Here is a 7330-nt window from a genome sequence, read left to right on the forward strand (position 1 = left end):
AGTTAATATGTATGGAAGACTGCAACGTTAAACGTATGATTAAGATAGAATTTTGTTCGAAAAAGATTTGAGGAGTTGGGAGTGGGGGAAGGCAGAGAAAGAGTTGAGCACACGATTGGATCCGACCATCACGCAATCGGAACGGTGACACTTTTTGGCTGAGAAAACAGAAGAGAATACGACAGAAAAAACATAAAAGGTGATGTCATTTATTTGATTACTACAGGGCGACCTACAACAGCAATTGTTGTGTGGCGCCGTGATCGTATAGTGGTTAGTACTCTGCGTTGTGGCCGCAGCAACCTCGGTTCGAATCCGAGTCACGGCAGTGTCTGTTTGGTGAGATTTTGCTCTGGATTACACATCATAAAAGAACTCATGTACATTTTAATTTGGATGTCAAAACCTAGATAATCTTTCCATTTCCATTGCTCTCGGATGCCGTTTCTTCTCCTTTCCCCCACATCACTGCTGTCGTTCCGTTGCCTCCTTTCACTTTTTTTTGAAAAAATATTACCGCGGAATCGAACAGGCACATTCGAAACTCACGCCGTTAGGTTTGCTCTGTTCTCATCGCTTGTGGTTGGGTTGTAAACTCCATCCACGCCAATGCACGTTCATGCTTTGAATGCAGTCACACGAGGCGAACCACCCTCATGTTTTCCTGAGGGGCGCGCGATAAACTCGGTGCTAACTGAAGAGAGACGGGTTGTCTGAGCGCAACATTCGGCCACTTTTCACTCAATAGCCAAGAACAGGTTAACTTTGAGAAAACGCCTCTTAAAGAAATGCGTGGTGACGAATGTTACGCTCAGAAACGGGAGAGGAGAGAATGTGCGTTGAAATTTAAGGAGCGCTTAGGATTTCCGTCAGCATTTCTGGCTATGGGGGGGAAACACCAAGTGCACGTTGGGGGTTAATTCGTTTTCATCACTCTGCACATATGTGTATGTCGAAAGTGCGTGGTGCTCAAAAAGCACAGCAGATGCTTCCGAGGAGCAGGAGAGTCGACGTTTGGGTCACGAACCTTTCATCAGAATGAGGCTGGGAGCCTCCGGAATGGAGAGATAAATGGGAGGGTGTGGGGGGGAGGGAAAGGTAAGCTGAGAGTGCAATAGGTGGATGGAGGAGTGGGCAAAGGTGATAGGTCGGGAATGAGGGTGGAACAGATAGGTGGGAAAGAAGAATGACAATTGGGACAGGTCATGGGTGCTGAGCTGGAAGGTTGGAACTGGGGTAAGGTGGGGGAGGGGAAATGAGGAATCTGGTGAATTCCACATTTATGCCCTGAGGTTGAAGGGCCTGAGGTGGAAGATGAGGCGTTCTTCCTCCAGGAGTCGGGTGGCGAGGGAGTGGCGATGGAGGATACCCAGGACCTGCATGTCCTCGGCTGGGTGGGACAGGCAGTTGAAATGGTTGGCCACAGGGCCCTGGGGTTGATTGGTGTGGGAATCACTGAGAAACACTCTGCGAGAAAGCATTTAGTCTCCCGAATGTAGAGGAGACTGCATCAGGAGCAACGGATACAATAAACGACGTATGGAAGTGCAGGTGAAACTTTGATGGATTTGGAAGGTTCCTTTGGGGCCTTGGATGGAGCTGAGGGGGGCGGGGGGTGTGTGGGCGCAAGTTTTGCAATTCCCACGGTGGCAGGGGAAGGTGCCAGCAGGGTTGGGTGGGTTGTTTAGGGGATGTGGACCTGGCCAGGTAGTCGCTTAGAGAGCAGTCATTGTGGAAAGCGGATAAGGCTGGTGGGGTCCATTTGTAGGTGGTGGAAATATCAGTGGATGATGCAATTTATGCAGAGGTCGATGGGGTGGAAGGTGAGGACCAGGGACAGGTACTCAAATTCCACCCCACCAAACTCCGCATAATTTCCACCACCTACAAATGGACCCCACTTGAATGGAGCCAACGCTGCTGTATACATATAAACTTGTTTTCTTTCCCCCACGAGTCACCACCTGCATCAAAACCTACGTACAGTGTGCAAGATCGAGGATGGGTTTGTGATGTATTTTCAGTGTTGCAGCTGATTTCCTTGAGTTTCAGGAACAGTAATTACTGTTATATAAGCTATAGCATTCTTTTGAAATTTTATGGTAAAACTAAACAAAGCAACACACTTTTAAAAAAATGTAGGAAGAGAGACAAGAGGCAGCGACCACATAGGAAGTTATTCCAGTGAGACAGAAACCTGCACTGCTTCCTGACTCAACAGTGAATCTGCACAGCTACTGCCTCCGCTGTTTGAGTTCAAGAATCACTAGATGTCAAAGTGCATTAAGAACAATTAACGAACAGTGAAATTCACAGCAGACCTTGGAGAAACTTGTGTGGAAGAGCTCAACACAGTGGAACAGTTAAGTGGAAAATATTTAAATATATTCAAACTCTCTTGATAAATCTACAAAAGTGAACAGTGTGTGTTATTTTTTGATTATCTGTTCTATTGAGATCTGTCTCTTAATTGCATAAAAAAAATATTGGTACTAAGTTAGCCTGTAGAAATGTTTTATGTTTTGAACAGTAAAACTGTGCTATTTTCTGAGTCTGCACATTGTTAAAAGATAACCTTCAGTAGATTCTGTGATCTTCCAATCAGATGTGGAAGAATAGGCACAGTTTCCATGTTGCTGATAATTATGTCTGGAGGAGGTGTGTTTTGTTGTGAATCCTATCGAATTGCATGGATCGGCTGGAGAGGCAGTTAGACGTAATGAGGATATTACAGTGACCAGTAGGTGTGATGGATGGTAGTTATGGGAAGGGAGAATAAAAACACAGATACAGTCAGGTAGATGGGTTACCTCCAGGATGGGTAGTAGACAGAGGTAGGCCATGCAGGAATATGCTGTGACTATCCCCATCTCAAACAAGTCTGCTGCTGTGGAAAGCATAGGAGGTGATGGACTCTCCGTGGAATGTAGCACGAACAGGCAGGTTTCTGGTAATGAGACTTGCTTTAAGTAACAAGTAATATGTCAGGTTCCAACTGATCAATTGTGATAGGGGACTCTCTCGACAGAGGCACGGACAGATGTTTCTGCGGCTGACAGCGAGAAATCAGAATGGTGTGTTGTCTCCATCGTGCCAAGATCAAGGATATCTCCGAGTGTGTAAAAGGTGGTGGGTGTACACATTGGATCTAACAACATAGGAAGTGAAAAGGATAAGATTCTGAGGACAGAATATAATAAGTCAGGCAGGAATTTAAGAAAAAGGTCTTCAAGGCTAATAATATCTGGATTATTCCCAGTACCATGAGCTAGTGAGGGTAGGAATAGGAGAATAGAGCAGATGAACGCATGGCTAAGTAGCTGGTGCAGGACAGAAGGATAGAACTTTTGGATTATTGGAATCTCCTCTGGGGTAGAAGTTACCTGAATTGCACCTGAATTGGAAGGGGACTAATATACTGGTGGTGAAATTTGTTCGAGATGCTCAGGAGGAATTAACCTAGTAAGATGGAGGGGAAGGGGACAGGTACAGGGGCATGGAGAAAATGAGGAAAGAGATCAATCTGAGACTGGCACAGTTTGGAAAAGGAGCCAAACAGTCAGGGCTGTCAGGAACAAAGCAGAGAATGAGGAAGGACTGATAAACTGCATTTAATTCAATACAAGAGGCCTAACAGGTATAGCAGATAAACTTGGAGTAAGATTGAAAAATGGGATTGTGATATGATGGCAATTACAGAGATATGGTTCAGGGATGGACAGGACTGGCAGATTAATGTTCCAGGGTACAGATGCTATTAAAAGGATAGAAAGGGGAGCAAGAGTGGAGAGGCAGTGGGGTTATTGATTAGGGATAACATTATGGTTGCACTTCAGGAGGATATTCCTGGGAATTTGTCCAGGGAAGTTATTTGGGTGGAACTGAGAAATAAGAAAGGGATGATCATCTTATTGGGATTGTCCTCTAGTCACCCTAAAAGTCAGTGGGAAATTGAGAAACAAATTTGTCAGGAGATCTCAATTATCTGTAAGAAAAATAGGGTTATTATGGTAAGGGATTTTACCTTTCCAAATGTGGCCTGGGACTGCCATAGAGTTCAGGACTTGGTTGTAGATGTATTTTATAAGTGTGTACGAAAATAATTAAGCAGTCCATGGTTGTACATAATAAAAAAAGGTGCAATGCTTGATCTCTTCTTGGGAAATAAGGCAGAGCAGGTGACTGAGGTGTTGGTGGGAGCCAACAACCGTAATACTGTTACTCGAAGGAGCAGTGCTCAAAAGCTTGAACTAGCAAATAATCCTGTTGGACTATAACCTGGTGTTATGTGAATTTTAACGTTGTCCACCCCAGTCCAACACCAGCACCTCCACTTCATAGCTTTAAAATAATGATGGAAAAAGATAGATTGGGTCTCAAAGTTGAATATAGAAATTGGAGGAAGGCCAATTTTGATGGAATGAGTAAGAACTTTCAAAAGTGTTGCTGAACAAAGAGACCTTCAATTGCAGATTCATATTTCCTTGAAAGTGGAATCGTATGTAGATAGGGCAATGAAGAAGGCATTTGGCACACTTGCCTTTATTGGCCAGAGCATTGAGTCTTGGAACTGGGAGGTCATTTTGCAGCTGTCCAGCACATTGGTTAGGCCACTTTTGCAATACTGTGTGAGAGTCTGGTCTCCCTGCTCCCAGAAGGATGTTGTGACACTTGAGAATTACAGGGATGATTTACAGGGATTTTGCCAGGTTTGGAGGTTTTGAGCTCTTTTGAGGCGAGGCTAAATAGACTGGGGTTATTTTTCCTCGAGTTTTGGAGGATGAGGCATGACCTTAGAGTCCACAAAATCATGAGGTGCATGGATAGGATAAATAACAAGGTATTTTCCTTGGGGCTAGGGAGTCTAAAACTAGAGGGCATACATTTAAGTTGAGATGGAAAAGCTGTAAAAGGAACCTAAGGTGCAACTTTTTCATGTACAAGATGGTGCATGTATACAATGAGCTACCAGAGGTGGTGATGGAGGCCACATTTAAGATGCAACACTATGGATATAAGAATATGAAGGGTTTAGAAGGATATGGGCCAAATGCTGACAAATGGAACTAGATTAATTTAGGATATTCTGGTCAGCATTTAAGAGTTGGACCAAATGGTCTGTTTCCATACTGTACTTCCCCATGACTCTAACTGCATTAATATAACTGCTTGTGCACATGTCCCACCATCAGACACAACTTTAAGATGAGTTCTTGGTTTGATCTGCAAATATGTGGTCATTCTTTCCAGAATTATCAATTTTTTGCCTTTAGTGGTCAACTTTCAGACTGGACGGTCTTTGCAGTGGATGTGGTTTGAAATCTCCTGTCTAAAGTGGGGTGAAGGTAAACAGAACATTTGAGAAACACCAAACAGGATTGGTTGCACTTTCAGCTGTGATGAAAGGCAAATAATTTTAAACAGTTCACTCAGTTTCTCAGTTGACAACGCTGCCAAATCTGTTACATATTTCCAGCTTTTCCTATTTTAAATTTTGGATTTCCAGCACTTGTAATGTTTTGGTTTTGTGTCATACCAGGAGATGTCTGACCATGTTTAAATAATTCAGTCATGGGATCTGGGCCTCACTGACTAGGCAGATGTTTGTTGCTCACCTTTAGCTCCTTTATAAAGTGACAATAAACTGCTTTATTGAACCATTACAGTCCATTTGATGTCGGAACATTGTCATGGAGCAAGCTCCAGCATTTTGATCTGGCCATATTGAAGGAATGGTGAGACATTTGCAAATCAGGAACAGAGGGCAAGATTTTGCTTATGCGCCAGCATACCTGCTGTTTCATGTATCTAGCTTCTAAATGATAGTGGTCATAGGTTTGAAAGATGACAAAGGAGTTTCTGGTTTGCATCTTCTAGGTGACATATGTTGTTGTTTTTGAACCAATATTTGTAGACATGGTACCAGTCAAGAAGTGTTTATTCCATCACACTGCTAGCTTGTGCCTTGGAGGTGGGGAACAGGTTTGGTAGAGTATTACTCATTGCAGAATTCTTAAACTCTGACCAGCTATCATTGGTCAATTTTTGTATTGCCAGTCCAGTTCAACTCCTGGTCAATGGAAGATAGAGGGAGATTCAGCAATGGTAATGTTGTTGACTGTCAACGAACCATGGTTAAATACTCTCTCGCAGGAAGTAGTCATTGATAACACTACAGTGGCACAAACTTGCTTCCTGTCAGCCCAAGCCTGGATATTGTCAAACTCCTGCTGCATTTCGTCATGAGATGGTTCAGTATCTGAGGATTCAGGAATTGTACTGAACACTGTGCATTCATAAAGCGACAGCCTCACTTCTGAGATTATGATGGAGCAAAGATCATTGATGATGCAGCTGAAGGTGGTTGGGCCTTGGACATTTGTATCCAATGAGAAAAGGTTTTGATGGGTTTTCAAAGTTGGTGTTAAGACTTCAAGTCTTCTTGACATACATAATCTAGACTTGTTGGGTAAAATTTCTTTAATGACGAGCTTACAAGGTACAATTAAAAACAAATTGTGGATGATTTGAAATGTGAAAGCATGCTGAATTGTGAGAATAACAAAATTAAAAGGATTTAGTCTGGTGGAATGGGTGGACAGGGATGTGGAAACAAGTTACTATCAGCCTTTAATGCACAAATGTTGAAAAGGTCCCTTTTCATGTGAGAAAGCAAGAAAGACAAAGTCATTTTAAGTTGGGGATGGTGGCATGCTCATAAGTTTCATGAATTATCAATTATTGTAAAAATCAGTTTTAATCACGAATGCCCTTTAGAGAAGAAATACTGCCATTCTTATCAAGTGACTCCACTCAAGGACAATTAGGAATGGACAGTGAATGTTGACCCAGCAGTAATACACTCACTCCATGAAATAAAAAAGACAAAGAGCATGCAGGAGCAGAGGAAACTGCAGGATTTTGTGGACACACCATTGAAGGTGGTAGGGCAAGTTCAGGAAGCAGGTAGAAATACTGTACATGCAGGATCCTGGGCTTTAAAAATGGGAACAAGTACAAAAGCACAGTCAACAGTAACATTTCTGGAACATTAGTTGAGGCCAAATCAGACAATTATGTTTAGTTTTAGGCAGCAGATGTTTTGGAGGATGCAAGCCCTTTACATAAGTTAGGGAAACAGAGTTATGCATCACATTCTTATGTTTGATGTGCAACACTATTAGTTCAAGTTGTTCTTTTTTTAGTCAGTACTCTTGAGGTATAGTCACAACACAGACTATTTTCAATAACTGGCTTCGAAGCAATACCTACTAAAACAGCAAATGGGAAATAATATTTTATGTATGATGAAATAGTTGTTGGTGACTAT

The 7330-nt window shown here is 42.6% G+C and overlaps 1 non-coding gene across 1 annotated transcript; it reads left to right on the forward strand.

Annotated features, from left to right (window-relative positions):
- Window positions 1-256: 256 nt before the first annotated feature.
- Window positions 257-328, forward strand: trnah-gug (transfer RNA histidin (anticodon GUG)). The gene has a single exon. It is a non-coding gene; the product is annotated as a tRNA-His (tRNA).
- The last annotated feature ends 7002 nt before the right edge of the window (window positions 329-7330 follow it).

Source organism: Chiloscyllium punctatum, chromosome 30 (genome assembly GCF_047496795.1).
Source record: "Chiloscyllium punctatum isolate Juve2018m chromosome 30, sChiPun1.3, whole genome shotgun sequence".
NCBI classification, from domain to species: domain Eukaryota; kingdom Metazoa; phylum Chordata; class Chondrichthyes; order Orectolobiformes; family Hemiscylliidae; genus Chiloscyllium; species Chiloscyllium punctatum.